Source organism: Apteryx mantelli, chromosome 1 (assembly GCF_036417845.1).
Source record: "Apteryx mantelli isolate bAptMan1 chromosome 1, bAptMan1.hap1, whole genome shotgun sequence".
Lineage (NCBI taxonomy): Eukaryota > Metazoa > Chordata > Aves > Apterygiformes > Apterygidae > Apteryx > Apteryx mantelli.
The window spans coordinates 140,783,938-140,805,957 of NC_089978.1; the positions used below are offsets into that span (position 1 = coordinate 140,783,938).

General features: G+C 39.6%; 1 pseudogene; it reads left to right on the plus strand.

Moving 5' to 3' along the window:
- Window positions 1-22,020, plus strand: part of LOC106488321 (potassium voltage-gated channel subfamily KQT member 1-like) — a 542,964-nt pseudogene that overhangs the window by 76,307 nt on the left and 444,637 nt on the right.

Sequence of the window (22,020 nt, forward strand, 5' to 3'; positions counted from 1 at the left end):
TACTTCCTTCTTCTGGTTGAGTTTTGCCAGGAGCTCCTTGCTCGTCCACACAGGTCTCTTGCCCCCTTTGCTTGACTTCCTACTCATAGGGATGCTCTGATCTTGAGCTTGGAGGAAATGATGCTTGAATATTAACCAGCTCTCTTGGACCCCCCCCTTCCTTCTAGGGCCTTAACCCATTGGATTCCTCCAAGTAGGTCCCTGAAGAGGCCAAAGTGTTCTCTCCTGAAGTCAAGGGTTGCAATCCTACTTAGTGCCCTGCCTCCTCCTTGCAGCATCCTGAACTCCACCATCTCATGGTCACTGCAGCCAAGGCTGCCCCGACCTTCACGTCTTCCACCAGTCCTTCTTTGTTAGTACAAGGTCCAGCAGCACACCTCTCCTCCTTGGCTCCACCACCACCTGTGTCAGAAAGTTGTCACCAATGCTCTGCAGGAACCTCCGGGACTCTTTGTGCCTAGCTGTGTTGTCTCTCCAGCAGATATCAGGCTGGTTGAAGTCCCCCATGAGAACCAGGGCCTGGGATCATGAGGCTACTTCCAGCTGTCTGTAGAAGGCCTCCGCCACTTCCTTTTCCTGATCAGGTGGCCTGTAGTAAACACCTGCAACAGTGTCACCCATGCTAGCCTGCCCTTTAATCCTTACCCAACCAAGAAGTTGGGGTACTGTAAGGTAAGAAACTTTGCTACAGAGCAGGAATCTAAGAAACTGCATCTACTTTCCTGTATGGCACTAAAACATTTTCTGGGCTTTTTGGATCCCCCAAAAAACTGAAGGAGGAGACATTAAGATAACATCACCAAAACAATTGGAATGTGTAAGGTATTCCTGTAGTTCCTAACAGTTTTCATAGAAATGCTGAAATTATATAGCATGTCTTTACTGCTTAATTTGTCTGGAAAATTGAACTGAGGTCTACTTTTGGTTGTGTTGCTTTGTGATGAGGAAGAAAAAACAAGTGCAAGGAACAGCTGTAGTTAACTTGTATGATGTTGGCTTTTGCTTTCTTCCCCATTGTGCAGGGTTGCCTTTGCAATGTGACTGCCTCTATGACAAACGACACCTGTGGACTGTAGCAATAAACACATGCTGTTTATTGAAGTTATATGATACCAAGATCAACTTGCTCAATCACAACTTCATTTGCTGGTTAAATAGTTTTCTGTCATTCTGGACACCTGAAAATTCAGAAACTATGTGACTGATTTACTTTAAGTCTATTGTGTTTTTTTTCTAGACAAGCCTCTTACGGCCTTTTATTTCATGTGTCAAATATCTGGTTTAGCCACACAGTCTTGTTGGAGTCTGACCAGTAATTTTGTTTATTTTTAGGGTATTCTGGGTTCTGGTTTTGCCCTAAAAGTACAACAGAAGCAACGCCAGAAGCATTTCAACAGAGAAATCCCAGCTGCAGCTTCCCTAAGTCAGGTAAGGCCCCTAACAGTAAGACAGAGTAACAGAGAAGGAATGTGATTGAGTGGTTACATTACTATTTGAGAATCACAGTTATCAGGTTTTATTATAAATCTAAAACTTGCTTTTAACCACCTATTCTTTCTGATACGCTTTAGCTACTAGAGAAAATAGGATAATTGCCTGACCCTTTCTTAGGAGTAAGTGTAGGAGGTGTTACTAACCTGACATTCATAGGCATAATGATACTAGTTGGATGCAGAGAGTTTAACTATATAGCAAGAAAAAAAACTGGTCATAATCTTTCCTTTACCTTTAATTGCCAACTTCCTTTTTATATTGCCTTAGTCCCTGTGCATCTGCCAAATCCAGAGGTGAAGAATGTGCGTATCTACCCATATACGCACACACCTCAGTTTAGGAAAATGCCCCAATATTACATTTTATATCATATAAAGAGTGCTAACTTGTCACACAAATACTAAAATGTGATATGCTATAGAAAAGGGGAAGCAGAAATATTCTATAACACTTGCAGGGATTTGCTTTTATGGGGGCTGCTTTTATCACCGCAAACAGTGGTTAGGCCCCAGGTCCTAGGAACAACACTGCAAAAAGTATACTTAAAATCACTGTGTGCTGACTGTGTTTTTCCTAGTGTAGATTACTCTTAGCAAAGCTGTGTATGAGGGAAAAGTACATCTTACTAGGTATGCTGTTGTGCAGTATAGCACAGTGATTGCAGTCCAAGCCCTTTGCAGTGTGCATATGTATATTGGGTAATTTGGTATCAGCTTGTTTTTGACAAATTATGCCTTATCTGTCCTGCAGAACATGGTGCCCATTCATTCACTGCAAATGTTGTTTGGGTTTTATTACAGACCCTGTGGCGGTGTTACACAGCGGAGAAATCAGGCAGTTCTACAGCAATATGGAAGATCTATGTTACACCACCTGCTCAAAATCCCCAAAAGCCACCAGCGCCATCTAGCCCTAGTCTGAGAAAACAGGTTATGTGAAGTTGGCAAAGCTCCATATTCTGTTTTTGCTCTTTTGCTTTTGATTTGGTTGGGATAACCCACCTTATGAAGGGTCCAATGAATTTGGAGAGCTGAAAGGGGCTCGTAATGGGACACTTGATTGCTTTCCTCATGTTGCAGAAAGGTGAATTTAGTTGTTATTAAAATATTCCTGAGGGACAAATGTCTTCTACTTTTAAATTTGTCCCCTGCCTCCCTTAGTCCCTGGTCTGATAGGTGTTGATTCTCCATTACTTTGTCCCCTGTGAAGACTTCTCCACTTTCTCAAAAATAGCGTCAGTCACTGACATTTTTCCTGTTTTGCCATTTTTCCTGTTTTGCATTCATTTGCAGAGTAATTCTTGCAGGGAGAAGGGAGAAAAATTGTTTAAAATTTTTGTCCGCACTTGGAACTTGGCTGACAACATCTACCTCTGCCTTGCTCAAGTTCACCTCTGTGGTACTATGGAGCTCTCCATGGAACTGCAGCTGAAGTAAAGCTCCCCGGGTGGACTACCTAAATACAGGTAACCACTGCCAAGCCTGCCTAGCCTTCAGCTCCCATTTCAGAAAGAAACAGGTCTGCACAGCAGTAGGTGCAGATACCTCTAGTTCAGATACCTAGGCCATCTAAAGTGATATTAGAGGCTGGTATTAGGCAGTGAAATGCCACTGATACCTGTCTCCCAGTGGAGAATTGCAAAGCATTTCTCCACAGCATGCACCAATAGCTGCATCTGCAAGATGGTGTGGCTGTGTTGGTGTTACAGTAGTGTTAGCTACTCAGTGCTGAGCAGCATGTAAATGTGCACTGAGAAACTAGCTCTGTCTTGGGCTGCTTTGCAACTTTTGCAGGAGTAAAGAGATAAAGCTAAGGGGAGGCTGAACAGCCTGTAGCAACTGGGGGAAGAGCTGGAAAAAAACAGTTCTTAATGCCCTTTGCTCTTTCCCTGTTTTTTTAGTTGTGAGACTAACATATGATTAAACCTGAACTTTCCCTGTGTTGCCCTAATCCAATCTGATATTAATGGTTCTTTAATCACTAATGGCTGGTCCTCTTTTGTCAAAAGAACTTAAAGGAGCCTAGTCATTCCTTACTCTACCCAGCCCCTAATTTTAAAGGCTTAAATGTGTACTGATTTTGTGCACAGGGTGGCATTTCACTCTCCAAAGAATTCCTATTTCCTCTTCCTGTTACAAAAGCCCAGGATCCTTGCCTTTACAAGTGTTTGGATGCATGACCGTGCATCCACTGTCTCAGTGATGGATGCCCATCTAAAGCTTTTCTTGCCCTGTTTCAGTTCTGACATGCTTTTGTTTAATTGCTCATGGAGCTGAATAGAACTAATTCCAGAAGACTTAAATGTAGACCAGAGTGAAGTAGGATTGATTTACTCAGACCAAGTGGCTTTGTCCCATTTGTGATGGTACTGAGCCAGCAGCCATTTGTGCCTGTACGTGCAAATACTTATTCTCTCTTATGATACTTATCTCTTAACTGCCTAGCTGTCCCATCAGAGACCAGAATACTTTGCAGAATTGAGCATGGTAACCCTAGCTCTCAGCTTCTTGTCGAAGGCAGCTAGAGCCCCAGGCAAGTTGAAAAGGATGCCTCTTCCCTGTGAGCAAGGGAACTGATGGGGCTAGAGCCCGTTGGGTGGCTACCCATGGCGAATGTGGAACTAAATGCCATGTTATGGGAAATAATGTTTATATAGCTAAAGGTGGCAATGGCTGGTTATGTGGAGCAGCATCCAGAAGGTAGACTGCACATGCCATGTAGTCAATATGTGAGTGGCTGCTCTGCTGGTCACTCCTAGTCATGAAGACAGCTGAAGACCAGCCTTGCTCAGAACCAGTCAAATTCAAACTTTGGTTGTCATTCTCGTGCACCAGTTATAGTGCGTTTAAGTTATCTCTTAGGCTTCCAAAACTGAGAGAACTTCTATTGTGGCTGTAGTGGGAAAGGTTCCTCTTCTCCTGGCATGCCTAATCCAGCAGACTTCACCTCTGCATAAGAGGGCTGAGAAGACTGCACGGTGCCTTGCTCATATTTTAAAGTCTATGGTTTTTATCAGCACTTTAGAAGACAGCTAAAGCCAAGCTATTGTATATTTGATTAATATTTTGGGTGCCTGGAGTTTTGGACACAGTCCGAGAAATGATAATTGAGACCTGGTTTTCAGAGCGCTCTAGGCATCTTCCCCTGAGAATCAGTCTCTTTTACCACATTTAAGGTGATGATCTGGAATCAGCCACTTTGAAAACATTAACACTATTGGAATTTTAATCACATTCTTAAACCTTTAGATGAATTTGCTGTACAGCGAAGTTCGCATGTGTGCTTTTATTTTTTTTTAATAATATCTTCTGATATCATCCCATTTCTATTACCACAGACTAGAAAATACAAAAGAAAAGGGAAACCAGGCTGTGGTAATGGTTCTGCACCTGTAATAAACCCCAGAGAGACCGCCCTGTCTATTCCACAGATCACTTACGATCATGTTGATTAACAAGAAGACAAAAAGGATGTGTCTTTCTACATAGAAGAACCAGGAGGTAATTTATTTTCATTTATATTTAGGTTAATATTGTTTGTAAGAAAAATTGCTAAAGGGAACTGAACTGATGAGAATTTCTGTGAAAAAGTAAAACTATTCAGTGAAGCTAGATGCCTGAAAACAAGGATGATTACATGACAAAAGCATGAGGATGCAATAAAGTAAAGGAAAACTTTTAGATACCTGTGTTGTGAACATCAAAAGAGGTTTCTTCTCATTTACCACAATGTAACACTATATCCAAAAGTTGTAATTGAGTTAATTTTACCTTTCTGAGTTACCTCAGAGCTGGCCAGAAAGCTCACTTAGATCTACCCCACCTTCAAACTTACTGTATCTCACATAGAGCCTGAAGGAAGGAATTTTTTCTCTCTTTGCTTGTTTACATCACCTTCTTAAGCAATGTGCAAATCAGTTGTGATAGGAACAGCATAAATATTTTATGCTTAGGCTAACCAGGGGCTTTTGAGTGTTATTTTTTTTTCTAGCTTTATTAAAATGTGTGTTACTGTTAGTTGTTGTATTTCAACATGGAAACAGACTGAATTTCACTGCTGAGCTCAGATATTGCTGTGTTTGTAAAATTCTTTTTTTAATGAAGTTTGCAGTGAAAATGTAGATCCTCTAGATCTTTAGGTCAAGGAAAGACTGTTTCATCATATTCTAGGAATTGAATTCCCTACCTAGAGGCATGCAAAGCCTTGCCAAGTTAACAAAGGTATCTGAAGGTGCTGGCTCTAGTCAGAGGTGTTGTGCTCTCCTGTTTAATGCTTTGACTTTGACTTCCATCTGTCTCTGATAAAACTGAACACTATCTCTGTATAAAATAAGGCTCTTGCATGGCATTGAGCCTGATGTGTGGTTTCAGCCTGGTGAGAGCGAGTGAGTGTGTGTGTGTGTGACTGTGGGTGACTATGGGTGGTCTTGTGACATGATGATTTCTTTAGAAAATATTTTAAAAATATTCTTGCTCCCAAAGGGAGTATGCTGTGTCTGTTGTACTGAGTACGATCAGCAATGGTAGTTCTACTGGCTTGTCCTGACTTTACAGATTTTCTAGGCTGTATTGTCAAAGCAACCTATGATGCTCATGCTAGAGCAGTCAGTCCAAAGTGTTTAGCATGGAGCTGAGAGATGTCTGTAAGGGGTAGGAGCTCCTGGCTCCCACAGGGATTTAGGAAGACTTCAAGTTGCTGTTTCATACAAGTGATCACCATGAGCCTGTTCCTGTGGGAGGAAGAGATTCATTCTTATACTGACAGAGGTTTTTGTTCCCCCTCCTGTTCTTACTTATGTTCTGTCTTTCTTTCTGTAGCTTTGTGTTGAGGTCAGAGTGCTTTTCAGCAATGACAGGGTTTCTTTTTGTTCTTGCTGTTGCTTGGTGTTTCCAGTGCTTTAACAGGGCTCTGGGAAAGGGGTGGAAAAGCATGATTTAGAAAAAGTTGCCATTTTAACAACGTGCCCCTTGAGTGCTGCATTCACAGTTCATTCTCAGCACCCTTGTCTGCTAGAGCTATGCAGCGGCCCTTGCTGACCATTTAATTGCAGGTTTTGCTGAGTGCATCTTCATATTGTGGCATCAGTCAAACAGTGATAGAGAAGAGAAGAAAGTGTTGTATAACTAAAATATTCTTTTAATAATACTGTTAGTCCTCAGCAGCTTCAGCTTCTGTTGTCCATGTTCATTCATCTGCCAGCACACATTTATTTACTTAAGCTGTATTCCTTAAATGTTCATAGTTTGAGCAAAGTGCTGTGCCTCAGAGGAAAGGGACTGAAAAGACTAGCATGTATTTTTGTTTGTTTTTCTTCCTGACAGTTTGGTAACAGAGGAAAATTAAGGCATTTTCCCTCCTTTTCTCCTGAAAATGCTTTTCTGTTGTGTTTTTATTTTTGTAGTTGGTGTGTTTTATTCTTCAGAGACAACCATGCATATTATTCCCTTATCAGTTAATTTTTTATCTATTTTTCTTTTTTGTTTTGCCTTAGCCAGTGTCAGGGTAAGTCACACTTCATTTGATTTTTCTGATTTATTCCTTCTGTTGCAAAGCTGCTAGGAATGTAGCTGCCTAACATGATTGCTCAATTGACTGAACATTCTTGACACCTCTCAAAAGTTTAAACCTGCCTTCTCTTAGCAAAGTTCTCTTTGCCAGAACTAATGGGCTTCTATTCTTGGGAAGTGGAAGCACCAGGCCGCAAGCCTTTAGATGGTGTTTTTTGCCTCTCTTAAAAAGCTAAAAGTAGAAGAGGCAGAGAATTAAAATAAAAATAATGGTAATTGAAATGGATCATGTCAGCTTCTATTTCAGTGTTGCCATAGTGGAATATTTTGTTCACTGGTTGTGGGAGCTGGATTTTTTTTTTTAAACTGATGATGGCAAACTTCTGAGGTTGAATTGGATCATTTTTATAGGCCTGACCTAGCAAGAGCAAAGCTGTCACTTTAAACTCAGCTCTTCTTGCCTGCTGCTCCAGACAGGTGTGAGTGTGTAGGGAGACCTGAAACAAAATGTCTGGCAACTGCAGGTGAAGGAATAACTGTCCCACAAGGAAAATTCCTTGTCCTAGGTAGAAAATAGGTTGAAGCAGAGAAAAAGCTTTTAAATTAAGGGAAGAGTTACTTTGATTCAGGAACTGTATCATATGGGCACACCTTTTCTCATGGGAGATGAGTTTTTCTTAGGATATCCTGTTCAAGTATCCATGTCTATCCAGCATGTTCTTGGCATGTTTAAAAACTTTCTTAGGATGCATATCTTTCAAGACAAGGCAAAAATGCTAATGCGTTCCTCTTTATCCCTAAAGTGAAGGTTTGAGAAAAAGGAAGCCTTACAAAGCCTACAGACATGATCAATAGTAATAAAGGTTTGTGAGGCACCTGTGTATGTCTGTATATGTGTAATAAAAAACATTATTGGAATTCCCTGCCTAAATAAAACAGTATGGTTTTTATGGCTGTATTATCAAGTGAAGGTGAAGTACTAAGGGATATTAGAGTCTATGGGGCAGACAATAGTAGTAATAGGGATTCCACTATCCCCCCAAGTACGCTGGATAGCTCTCAGGGTAGTGCATAATGTAGAAACTAAATCCTTAGATACCATAAGTGACTGCATCTTGGAACCAAATACTCAGAGAACCCAAAAGAAGAGAAACAGATCTTGATTTAGTTCTGCACTGTGCATCAGGCTGCGGGTGTGACTATTGAAGAGTGGTCCATAACAGGACAAAATTGACCATCCTTGCAGGAGTGGAAGGGCCAAAAATCTCTCACAGTAGTTTCCTTTTTTTTGAGGTAAAATTTGTCAGAATAAGGCTGTCTAGAAAGAAATTAAAAGAAGCAGCTAAAGGAAGCATGGATTTACAATTATGGAAAATAACTGTGGTGCCGAACACACTCTGGTGCAACAATCTCTCCCTAGATTTCTACTGCCTCAAATCAAGAACTCCTGAGTGCACAGTTTAATTAGTTTTTCTGTAGTAATTTGAACTCCTCAGTGGTTTCATTCTCATCCAAGGTTATTATAGCCTTTATTATTGTTCTTTATTGTCTAGAAATTGAGGTTTAACAGTATATCTGTCAACCACTGTGTACTGTGCATACTCTTCTGCAGTAGGGTCAGTTACCAGGATGACAAAGCAAGTATGAACTCTCCAGCATCTTTAATGTGCCTGTAAGATTTAAAGAAGGTACTTAGGTACCAAGATGATAGTTACTTATGATAGCAAGAATGAGTGACAGGTCATAAAGACCAATCCAAAGAAAAGAATAAAAATAACACTTGAATGTAACTGACGGTCTTTTATAGACAGTTTCATCTTCAAATAACTATCCACTGTAATGCATGCTTCCCAAAATGAGCTGAATAGCTGTTTCATAACATTTTTTATTAGGAAAAAAACTATAAAAATGTGGAAGTTTTCAGACCTTGAAGGTCAGCCTCCTGAGTCTTCTCCAGCAGATGGAACATATAATTCTGTCAGTTGTAGGTCGTATACACAACTCATTATTGTAAAAATTTGTCAAAGTTGCAAGACCCTCACAGTGATAAATCTCTGCTGGGATAAAAACAAAGTTCTATATTGCTACTTTCCTGTGTTGTATGTGGTTGTGTTGTGTGGTGTGGTTTTTTTGTTTGTTTTCTTGCCTGCTGATGTATTTTTCCCATCATATTTAAAGCAAAACTGTATAAAAGTTCTTCAACTGGAGGGGGGGAAGAATTTTAATTTGGATGACCCCCAAAATACCTTTGTAAGCCCTCTCATATGAATGCATAATAGCTTTAATGTAAATTTATTTTGTCTGTAATGTTAAGGTGCTGACATTCCAGAACTGACCCATCCAGCAAGTGGATTGGTTGTTCCTAGAAACTTGTTGCATTTCCATGGGGAAAAGAGCTGCTTTTTCTGTGGTGTGGATGGATTACAATCTGCAGTACATATAAAGAAGAAAACATTTTAAATGAAGTGGATTCATAAAGATTCCAGTGCTGACAAGCTGAGTGAAAGGTGAGAAAAAACATGTGGCTAAATTTAACTAAGCAAAGCAAGCACCAGAGCTTTTGAGGGTCTGCATAACTGTCAGTAAGGCAGAAAAGGGTAAATATAAAGATATGCTCCAAATTAGCAAGAGAAAGTACCCAGATACCTTGTTTCTGAAAAACTTCATTCCCTTAAGAAGGTGAGTTTAGCAGATGCTGTTGGTTTTACAGTGAGAACCTATATTCACCATAGAGCTGCTTAATTTCTAAATTTGGCAGTTCAGGATTTGTGGGTATACTGATACTTGTCTGTGGGTAAGAACTGTGAGAACATACTTGTGTGCTTCTACCAGAAAGTTTTCAGTTGTTGCCAGTCAGCCCTGGCTGTCCTGAGCAGGAGCTTTCTGTGAATTCTGTGTTTTTCTTCTTCCATGACCAAATGGGGATAGTAGAGCTTAAGAGAGGGAGTGGTGTAGGGGGAGATGGAGGCTGGGAGGAAGAGATCAGCTGTCTCTGCCAAACACGCTTTTACTTCTGAATAAATCTGGCAGCTTTTGAGATTTTAAAATTTTTGTTCTGCATTTATTCAACTTCCTGTTCTGTCTGATTTAGGAGCAGAGTTTAGATCATTGATCACTGAATTATATGAATCAGGGACTTCAAACAAGTGGGGTCCTGGAGACCATGAGGGTGTGCACAGTCTGAGAGAAGGTATTTGCAGCTCTCAAACTTTTTCTGATTAAAATATCAATAAAATTGATTTTAGAAATTGTTCATGTGAAAGTGTTTTCTGGGGAGAGCAAAGACAGCCCATTTACATGAAACTTCATTTAGTTGATAATGTTAAAGCTCACTTCAATTGTAATGTAAAACTGAGTCCAGTTGTTCAGTAGCAAAGGGAAACATCCTTCTTATGATAATCAGCCTTTTCTTCCAGACTTAATCATGAAGCTGATGTAGGATAGGCAAGTAGTAAATGATGCATTTATGCTATAGAGATAAAAATGAACAGAAAACAACAGAAGTCCTGTCAGTCATAGACTGGTACTGCCATTGTTTTTAATAAGGTTGACAGTTAGGATTGAAAAAGGAAATAAAATGAGGCCATCAGCACAGCAGTGCAAAAAAAAGTTAATTAAAAAAGTTGCAAATGAGGGCACATCCCAGAATAGTTTTTTTGCCAAAGGAATAAGTATCTCAGATAACCGTTAGAAACTTACAACTTATTTGCTTCACTAATCTTCTATATATTGTATTTGAGTCAACGTGTTGCCTAATAATAAAATGAAGCCTGTTTTTAAAAGGTCAGATTTTGTTTTCTTCCATTGCATTAGTGCATATGCCTAAAATAGGAGATGGTTTTGGATTTGCAGTTAACAGAGAAACCAGACTAAATGCATAATTTGTCTCAGAGGGCAGGAATGGTGCGAGCTTGATCAGTCTTGCATCAAGCTCTGCTTCTCAGTTCTGGGACCAAAAGATCATGGCCTACAAGTTAGGGTTGCTGGTAACATGAAGAGAAAAGACGAATAAGCCCACTGAAACTCCTGGATTATTTAAATGGTGATGCCAGAAGCATGAGAAGAAAAGAGGATTTGCAAGTCTTGGTCTAATTACAGTTGCTATTAAATCCACCTAATAGCTTACTAAAAATATAGCAATTTATTTCATGGGCCTGAGATGGTGATGACAATTGCTGCTTTGAGATACAGAATGTACATTGTGATAATCTTGCTGTGAGTCTCTGCGCAATAGAAGGAAGGAAGGAAATCCAAGACCCTGACATATTGGAAGTGCTGGAGACAATTAAACTCTTGACCAAAAAGACAAAAAAAACAGTTTTTGTTCTCTTATGTTTGAGCGACTAGTAGAATCATCCACAATGTAGAGGACTCTTTAGCTTTTCCTGACATCTGTCAGAAGGACATGCTATCTAGCCTTGGTACAGAAGGTGGGAGTAGAAACAGAAGTGAGATTGTTCTGCCTTTGATTCCTACTGCTAAAGATTTGATTAAAAATATGGAAGACATGTTGGGGATGGAGTGTAACTGTAAAATGGTAGATTTAACCAGCCTTGGGAAGAAGAGAGAAGAGGAAAATGGAGACATTGCACTTCAAGAATGGAAACTCAAACTTGCTTCTTATGGTACCTTACTTATTAAGACTAATGGGAAAGAAGAGATTTCAGGAGACTTGGGAACTCCTTAACTAATACATGTGAATGTCCCAAATTCACTTTCTCAACATGTAGGAAAGGTGGGAGTAATCTGGTTAAACCATGACCTCAAGTTTTTAATGACCCAAAACTCAAGATGAAAACCAATGGAGAGTGGAAGAAGGGTCAAAGTTTTAAGCATAAAGTTTAAAGAAAGTAATGACGGCAAGAAATGATTACCATTTTTTTCACTGAAAGTTAACACTGAATTCACTAAAACTGACACCACAAATTGTCACTTGCTATTATTTGGGTAACAATTCAGTGAGGAGAGAGCCAACTCACAACAGGGGAGAGGATAAAATGCACCAAAGTCCAGAGATTTTTCATTATCTGAGCTTGCTGAGTACACAGCTGAGTAGTTATGGAGAGGTGAGAAACAACCTGAGAGCTGTTAGGATCGGTGACTCATAGGAGGCTGGTGAAATTCTGGAATTTTAGAAAAGGGCGCATAATGCATGTGTTAAAGCAGAGGGAAAAGGAGTCACAGAATTATTGACCAATGAGTGGAAGTCCATTTCCCAGGAGAATGCTGGAGTTGTTAAATTACTTTTTTATAAAATCTAGACAGCAGTAAGGAAAGAATTGTCAACATGAATTTGTCAAAAGGAAACCATGTCGGATTGTGGGTTGTTTGTTTTTCTGTGATGTGGCAATGTGCCTTGTGGATAGGAGACAGGAAGAGAGCATACATACTGCTTTTTAATAAGCCCCTAGCTCCAGTCCCACATGTATACCTGCACAGGGAAAAGATCTGGGCTTATGGCCTAGAAAACTAGTTTAAGTTTTACTGTAAGAGGGCTGAAAGTTTGCTGAACACTATACTTGAAATGGTTACCAATGGTTCACTGTTTAACTGGGAAAACATTTAGGTTTCTAAGCCTGATACTGTAAGCCCATTGGTGGGTTAGATGATAGCCTAGAGAGGAATTTTTATTAAATATGTAGTTGATATCAACAGAGGTGACTGAAAGCATTTTGGAAGACAGCATGTGGGCCCGTAAGTCTCCTACACAGACGGTGATGCTCACGCAATTGGCTCCTGTCTCACATTCCCCTACCAAGGACGCATCTCACTAATGTGCTGCGGTGATGTCTCTCCACACTTTCATAGCAAGCACCAAGGCGGTGGCTTGACCTGATCTCTGGTCTACTGACCAGCTGCTTTTGCTACTTTTCCACAGTGTGGAAAAAGTGGTCGCCTCACCATGTAGTAGTAAGGGATGTGTTGCACTCTAAAGCCCTGATAGACAATGTCTTCTCCAATGCAGCATATCATGGCAACTTCTGCCATTCATAAGACCACTTGCCCTCTCCAGGGTTATAGGATCCAAACTATTTGGGGACAAATGAAAGTCTACCTTTGAGAGAGAGAGAGAGAGAGAGAGAAAATTAAGCAATCTGGGATTTAAGGTTTCCCTCCTTATGAAGGGCTTGTTCTAGTTAAAAACCTTTTTTCTAATTCTGTTCTAATTAGTCAAGTAATTTAATATTAAAAATTATAATGCATGTTGTGAGTCAGGAAGGGGAAATGAATATATAAATAGGGGTTAGCTAGGGAAACAGTCTATAAAAATCTACCCCTAAAAGTGTAAATAAGTGTTTTCAGGGTTGTACAGTTCAAATTCCAAAAATACATTGTCATATAGCTAAATATAATGTAAACATTTACATTTAAAATTGCATCCTTATGATCTAGATAATCATTTATCTAAGCTTTTTTAAGTCACCAAACAAATCCATATGTTTCAGTAGTCTGACCTATTCATTTTTTAAATTAAACTTCATGCTGTGATTCTCAATTAGCAGAATTGTTAGTACTGGTGATGCCAAGTTGAGTTCTTCACAGCTGGTTGTCTCAAATGTGGACAAAAATAGTTTTAAGAAGTTTAATATTAGGATTTTTCTCCCCACTGCAACTTTAGAAACTCATCTTTTTGTTAAATGTTTTCAGTGGTATAGCAACAGTTTTGCTTCAGTGCAGCACATATCTAGTGAAATACAGTGCTTTAAAATGTTAAATGCCAGACTGCAAAGGACATTAATTTCAAAATGCAGGTACATCTCCATGTCATCTAGGATATGAGAAAAGGAAAAAACTCAGGCCAGTGGTGACACACAGAACAATCATACTTTTACTATAGACTGTGAAGATTTCCTTTGTAGTTCACTAGTGACTATATGGGAGTAAAAGCGTTTTGGGCCATCTCAGAACCTCCTTACTGAGACTGTTGCCTCATCTTGTAAATAGGAAAGACAGCAACTTTCTGCACTTTTTTTTTCCTGTGTGCACTGGTTTTGAAAAAAAAAAAAGCCAAGCATAGTGCAGTTTGGCCTCAAAATCTTTTCCTGTTTTCCACAAAAAAAAAAAGGGCAGAGTCAACTAAAGTGACTGTTAGAGTGGGAAGGCAATGAAAAAGCTCTGGTACATTGTGGTTGGTGGGGGATATTGTTTTGGGATCCCAGTTTTCAGTGTTAAGACTATATGTAAAAGGCTCATCTAGAGCTGAGAAGCGATTGCTGTATGAGTCAGTGTTGCTGGATTCTGTCCTTAGCTCTGTTACTGAATTGCTATGTGACCTTGGGCAGACAATTAACTTGCTGTGCTTCAGTGGCGTCATCTGTTAAATGAATACCTGTTGTGCCTCTGTCACAGATGTTGAGAGTCTGAATTGTTTATGAAGTGTTTTTAGACTAACACAGTATTACAGAAGTGAAGAATACTATTAGTCAATGCACTATTAAATGTAGACCTATTGGTTTATTTATTGTTAGCATAAACAAGAAGTGTAGTAATCGGGAATGTCAGCTTTTGCAAGAAGAGAAGATGATTTTTGCATAAAACATAGTGAATGCTCTGTGGGGAAAATAAGTGGTGAGCTGTGATTTAATCCAGAGCGTAAAGCAACTTTTTAGCACAAAAACTTGCTCTTTCTGATGGGAATGACAAAAATACTATTGTGGGGGATCAGGGCACTGTGTTAAAATTGATGGCTTTTTTTAACTATTTCTGCTTAAATAGAGGGGTAGGTGCTGGTAAATATAACTTTTGTCTGGAGCATCTGACTTTAACATAACTTGAACAGCATGTCTTTTACATTGTGTTTTAGCTGGAAAAGCTGGAAAGATTCCAGACCTAGAAGTAAAACAAATTTTGCTTTTATATAAAGTGTGTGTGTATATACATGAGATTGCAACCTTGACTCTTGATTAAAATGGGAGAGAAGAATATTTGTGCAGGATTCGCTTACTTTTTGATCTTGTTCCCTGTTTGGATACCTAGGTACCACTCAACAATTTAATTAGCTTGATGTCTCTTTACATATCATGCTGCCTGCAGCCTCATGGAAGATGCTCTATAAATAAGCGTGATATAATAGGGATGCATGATATTCTTTCCTGATTATCCCAACCAGAAATCTGTGAGGATCTTTGCTTTGTGCTTCTGTGCTTGGGAAATGCTTCCCTGCACCCACATGACAATGAGGCGCCAGGGATATGTGCAGTGATGGAAAATCCAGCCTGTCAGCTTGCCTATAGATGTGCACAAGGTATTTTTGCACCCTTCTGTCAATTTACTCCCACTAGGTGTAAAAGTACTTTGTGTATAAACAGAAAGAAAAAAAGTCTAAGAAATAAAGCTTTGTTTTGGCTTGTATATATGGTAAAAACTCCAGTGCTCTTTGTGTTTTGGAAGTAAAGGTTCAAATATTCTTCAGAGAAAGACGGCCAGGCTGTAGGTAATCCTCATATGTAAAGTGGCCTTGCTTCCTATTAAGCTATGAATCTTCACACTTAGCTTTGAATTCCCACCTGACCCATCTATCTCTGGCTATCCTTCTCTTTCTGCTGGTCTCATGAGTATTATGTCTGATAACCTGAAACTAATGTACTTTGTTCTATTGGAGCTGGAATGATGGTTCATTGGCCTGATGCCAGCGTTGCACTAAGCCATGATCTGGTCTAGTGACACTTCAACATTTCTCCTGTTCTACTTACTCCAATAAAGGGACTATCTGTGGTGAGTGGCTCAGTTTTAAGGGTGTGCATAACTGAGGTGTTCTAAAGAGATGTGATTTTCATTGTTGAGCTTCTTCCTGTTAAATCTCATCTGCATAAGATCTGACAGACTGGAGGTGAAAAGAATTAGTAGTTGCTCTGAAGACTGCCCATGTTCCCCATTAACCATGAAAACCTAGAAAAATAGATACTGTACTGCATGTCTGCCAGTTAAAGGTAGTCAGAACTCTAAGAAGTACTTTTCATGACTCTTGTGTGTTTTTAAAAAAAGGGGGGGGGGGAAGCAGCTGCTTGTCATTTACTTAACCTTGCTTGGGCTAAATTTAATCAGTAGAAAACATCTGGAACTGATTCCCCTTCCATTTGGAGTGTCAAGTAATCTGGTGTGTATGTACAACCAGTGCACCTTTAGCATTAGAATACTTGGCTAAACAAGCTTTTGCAAAATTGTTATCTTTTTGGAAAGAAAAGAGGAAGCAACAGTAATTTCCTAATAAGCAAGCATTGTTCTCTATAGGTTGCTTTGTTCATTGATTTTTGTGCAGCTGCTGTATGAAATCCATTGATCAGAGTTAATAAATTTCCAAATGAGTAAGACCACTTATTATTTGTATTGTTAAACTTGGGCCAAATTCTGAACTCTTCAATGTTGCCTGAGTACAACTGATGAAACAATTTGACCTTGGTACTTTATTTGATAGAATGCAGCATTTAATTATGAGCAAACTTTGAAGACATAAACTCCTGCCTATGATTTATGACTTGATTAGGTTAAGATAATTGAAGGTTTTCTTGCAGAATAAGGGTGTTAGTTTTATAGTGAAAGTGATTGGCTGCTTTCAAATTGACTTTTTTTATTAAATAAAACTAAAGGAATCACTGGACTGGATAGCAATACTGGAGAAAAAGCTTACCTATTTTTAAAAGCCTCTCAGCAGGTGATGCATGGAAAAATAATAGATGCATTCAAGTAATGCCTTCTGTGGGCAGTTCATCCCTCCTTTACAAGAGAAGTTGGCAAAAATAGAATGTATGCTCATTTTTAATATAAATCCTGTTTACCTGCAGACCATTTAAATATGTATACAGTACCTCTTTGGAAACCAGAAGCTGATAAATCTATCTTTAGGAAAATCTCATCCTCCTAAGTCTTCTCCTGCAGAGAAATTTGCAGAGAATACCCTGGCTGACTTAGCCAGTGATTTCTGGGAATTCCTCTGGGGTAAGGACCCCAGACAGGGAAAAGAGGTGAAGAATGAGCTTAGACATTCCTCTCTGCTCTGTCTCTTCTATTTAGGAGTTCTCTTGCTTTTCTTTCCATGCTGATGTGGGTAGGCTCCTATATGGCACCTTCCTGTATTATGAAAAAAACACAGATGTGACCAGTTACTGCTATCCAAAGCAGCAGCAAAGTACCCAGCTTGGAAATATAAAAGCATAGGCTTTTTGATTTCTCTGCATTATCTTTGTAATCACTATTAATCATCTACCAGTAGTGCCAATCCAGCATCAAGGTGGCTTTCATCTTTCATTCTCCCTATGGTCTGTAGTGTGTGGCCTCACCAATGTGAGAATTGTGTGTAGTTGGCATTGACTCAAATCCCTTTGTAAGAGGAGAAGAGTAATTTTCCATCTTGAATAAGATGAATTATGGGAAGAGCATCTGTAATCCAATTCTGATAACTAATTCCAGGAATTCTGGCTTGCACACAACCTGGTTCTGAATCTGCCTCATGGGCGCACAAACTGCAACCCTGTTCTGACCCTTTGGATCCATTTATGTTCCTTCAAGTATTATATTATGCTGACTCCTCAGAACTTGATTCCAGTTTTCAAAAAAATCCTAAGGAGTATAATGCCAGTATTTGTTGCTAGTGGCTTTTTCATTCCCTTTTTAATGGGGTGAATCAGACCATGGCAATGGGATACTCTAGACCTGGTTGTACTAACTCAATTAAGTTCCATTTCAGGTCAGGTTGACCTAAATCTATCCTAGATTAGTTTGTGCTGAGTGAGCCATCATGAAGCAAGAGTGTGCTGGCAGCCCTAGATAGAAGTCTACAAGTTTCTCCTGCTGTTTATTTGAAGGGCTCAGATTGGCTGCTGTTTCTATAACCTTGCAAAAGAGAGAGAGACTGCCCTAGATTTCAGTGTACACAGGGGCCCAGCAGCTTAAGATTTACAGGGATGAATTTAGACAGCCCGACAAGCAGAAAGTACATTCCAAAGTGCATGCAAACTTCCTTAGCATAATAAAAGGGAGCTATTAAAGTACTTTTCCCTTTCTTGGTGGAGAAATGGCATCTTTAGGCATTGAGGCTGCACTGTTTCTAATAGATAAAATTGCATTCATAAAACAATAGGCCTATTCATATATGTTGTATGAATGATATTAAATATAGCTGATAGAGACCTACTTGGGTAGGATAGTGATGATTTTCATATAGGGCTCATTTTGCCTGGTAAAGATTCTTAATTTGCTTTATGTACTGTCTTTTGCTTAAGCCTCCTTAAAGGAGGCAAGGTGTTCTTTGCTAGTTGAATAAACAAACACATGAGTATATGCCAAACTTGGACAAGGACAGGCTGGGGGGGGGGGGATTTTTCTTGAACATATCTTACAAATAAAGAAATCAAGGCAATTTAGATTGGGGTCCATAAAGCTTGTGTGTCACTAGCAGTTTCTAAAAAATTTGAGGAAGTTCATTGTTTGCCATTACAAAACATTGAATTCTGTTAGAATCAGACTTCTTAAGGAGACCTCTGATGCTCCTCTCTTCTGCCTCCTTCATCTCCACGCCTTCCTGCCACAACACTGACCAGAGCTGCACGTGTTCCTGTTTCACAGGACACAACCACACAACTCTGCGCAGTCTTCTGTCATCCCTCCCTCCATTCAGATGCTACTGCAGCAGGCTCTTGTGATTCTTGCCCACACAGTGCGATAGAATTGTCTAAGATTTTCCAATGTTTGTTTTGTTAGCTTCTTGGCCAACCATCTGAAGAAGCATATGCTGCAGGAGAGATGATGTTTGCTTTGCATGTTCTCCATTGTGTAGTACAGATGTCCCAACTCAAATGCTGAAATTTCTGTGTGTGTGTTTTTTATATGGCTGTCTCTGAAAGAAGCCAAGGTATTAGCTATGTCAAATGAAGGAACTGTTGTAGAAAGGCTATCTTTGACTTAAGTGATCTCATTTGAGAAGTCGCTGTTGCAAATCCAGGGTAAACAACACTGAATATTGTCTCTATGCTGCCAACTCATTTAAATTGTTAGACATCAGGTAACTAAGTATGTTTTGATGACTGATCCTAGTTGATGAGAACCTGAGTGGAGTTCGTGGGGTGTGGTGGGTTTTTTTTGGCGGGGGGGTGGTTAAGAGGGAAAGCATTAAAGTTTTGGTTGTGAATCCCTTAGAATATCAGATGAGAGTGATGGTTAGATCTGGGGGTAACAAAAGCAGGTGCTTTTCCAGGAGGTGCTACTCATGCTAGCAAACAGACCTCATATCGTCATAACCTTTTCAAAGCAGGAAATGGTCAGCACTGTGAACTAATGAGCTAGGTCTTCCCTTCACTTGTGACTTCAACCTAGTTTAAATCTGTGTCTCAAAACGATGACTTCCAAACCTGGTTCTGAGAACACTCAGGCATTCACAGCTCAAGCCAACTCATCAGGTGTGGCTTTTGGAAGAAAACCCCCAACAAACCCCTCCATCAGTGTAGGAAAAGTACAGACAATGCTCAGCATGAGAAGGTAACGGCACAAGAGCATCAGTGAAAAGGGTAGAGGGAGAAGAAGGTGGTAACTTCTCCCTGCTGGTCTGAAAACAAAATGCAGAAAGTCTTCTGTCCCACAGGCAGCAGCCTTTATGATGCCAGGAGTTCAAATGGCAGTGGAAAATCTTAGGTCTTAATGCTTTCCCATCATAATCCAAGTGTCTTCCCATCATCCTCAACAGAAGGAATTTACCCCTTGGGCTATGCCTTTATTGTTATTCCTTGACTCTGTATTATCTGTCTCTAAAGGTTTATTGGAATAAAATTACTTTTACTCATAACCTCCCTTCTCGGGGCTTTGACAAGGGCCTTCACTAGTGTTTCATTTTCATAGCAATGTCAAGTGCTTGAGGCCATTGCAACAATTTCCCAGTCATTGGACAAATGCACAGATCCCTACTAAAATCTGGGTAGGCAAATTCATTGACACATACTCAACTCCACATGAACAAATTTACTGAAGAAAACTTACCAAAAATCCATGGATATCACCTCAGACTTGAAGTCCCACAGCTTCAGATTGCTGGGAGTACTCTGAGAAGGTAACACTGTAAACTTGGCTTGTTTCCCTGCGCATCTACTTTTCACTTCTGGAGATAATGTAGTTCATAATACAGATCTTTGTCCTCATCTGCTGTTATCTTATGTTATGAAAAAACAGCAGTTTTCTGTTTCACCTGTTTTTCAAAGTTGCAAACTATTCCAGGATGGTGTATGTTTCCATTTGAATGACCGTGAAGTCCTGCTTCCCTTTCACCTACAGGTCTCCAAAAAAAATACATAGTGAAATATCCCTTTTGCCTAGATTTAATGGATGAAGCAGAACAGCCGGCACCTTGAGCCACTGATGAATGAGCACTCAAAAAGTCTCATCAGAAATGTTCTTGATGTAGCCTGTATCTCTGGTATTTGCCTGAGGCACAGGCAGAAGTGGTACTACCTGTTCTATTCCAGTCAAGCTTTAAATTCAATAGAAATTATCTTGGAACAAAGTGCCTCTATTTGCCTTCAAAACACAGCTTTCCTATGGTGAAGACCTATAGCAACCATGCTCAGACAGAGCACAGCCTAGAGCCAGGTGGGCTCTTGGCTCTACACACAGGACATAGGTCCAGGCATACAGCGTTCTCCTCAAAGAAAGACACTTAACACTGAGGCAACAGATTATAAAATATATTGTGGTGAAAATCAAGCTGAAGTGATTAAGAAACAATCCTTCAAGGGAGTGAAACTGTCAAGTATTTGATGTCTCAGGAGAAGGGAATGGTACTCCTCAACTAGCTAAAATGTTTTATGAACAAAACACTTTTGATGAAAATGTTTGCCAGAGCTGAATTTTTTTTCACAGGTGAACTTCAGTCCTGAGCAAATATTTTTCTAGTTTCAGCTAAAAACATCTCTGCTAGTTTATTAAAAAACATGTGCAAACATGTAAAAAATTTTCTGGGCATGTTTTTTTGCTACCTAAAAAACTTGACCCAAGGATTATCTTGACCCAGCTATCAGCTGTTCCTGGTATATATTATAAGGCTGAAGACAGAAGTTAGGAATTACTGTTTGGATTCTGCAGATTAATTATTCAGGTTCCACTTGGTGTCTAGTCTCTCACTCACAAGAAAACTGAAGGAAATATTCTGTATTCTGTTCTGCCTTCAAACAAATACTAGAACTTCATTAGCCATGCTGTGCTGCCAGGCACAAAGATGATTGTACTAGTCAGTTTCTGTTGTCTTGACAATATATCTGAAATCAATAGCGAGGTTTACACAATAACTTGTACTTTTTTAATAAAGGGAAAATCTTTGGTCGGAAATGAAAATAGTACCATTGAAGTCTTTTTTCCTCACTGCCTCTGTTATGGTTCAACATCTGTATCTATGTTTATATATAGAAAAATCAACTCTGATAAAACATGAGCTCAATGGCAGTGACAACTTGATAATCTTGAGTTGTGTGTCGCTTTTACCTGAGACAAAGATGACTTTGTCTCAGCCCTCAATACTATGGCGAAGATCAACTGCTTAAAGAAATGGTGATGAAATCAAAGCCTTGTCATTCTGATGGGTTAAGGAGACACTTTGTGTCATGATTTGCATAATATCTACTTTCTCTGAAGACATTGACCCTGGTAAAGGTGCTCCTCAAGTTCAAGATTCATTTGGGTTTCTCAGTTACTGGGATTGGCATAACCTGCAGCTGATTCAAAATATACTGACCCCAACGTTTAGCAATCTCAGTACAGGCAGCTATATCTGTTCTCTGCCTTTCAGGGCTTAATTACACATCTTTTCGGGATGCTTTTTGCTCCATAGAGATGTGTTTTATTTGGAGAGTGGTTTGGTCAAACTGAAGCTTTTCCAGGAGTGAACTTTTTTACCCTCATGATTTTTAGGCAAAACCATGGCCTGATGCCGGATGAGAATCAAGGTCACCCTAAGCCTCAACAGCTACAGGACACATTCAAATGCATTTCCACAGTGTCATCAGTGAAGAAAAAGACTTCAAGTACCTGTTGACTGAAGGAA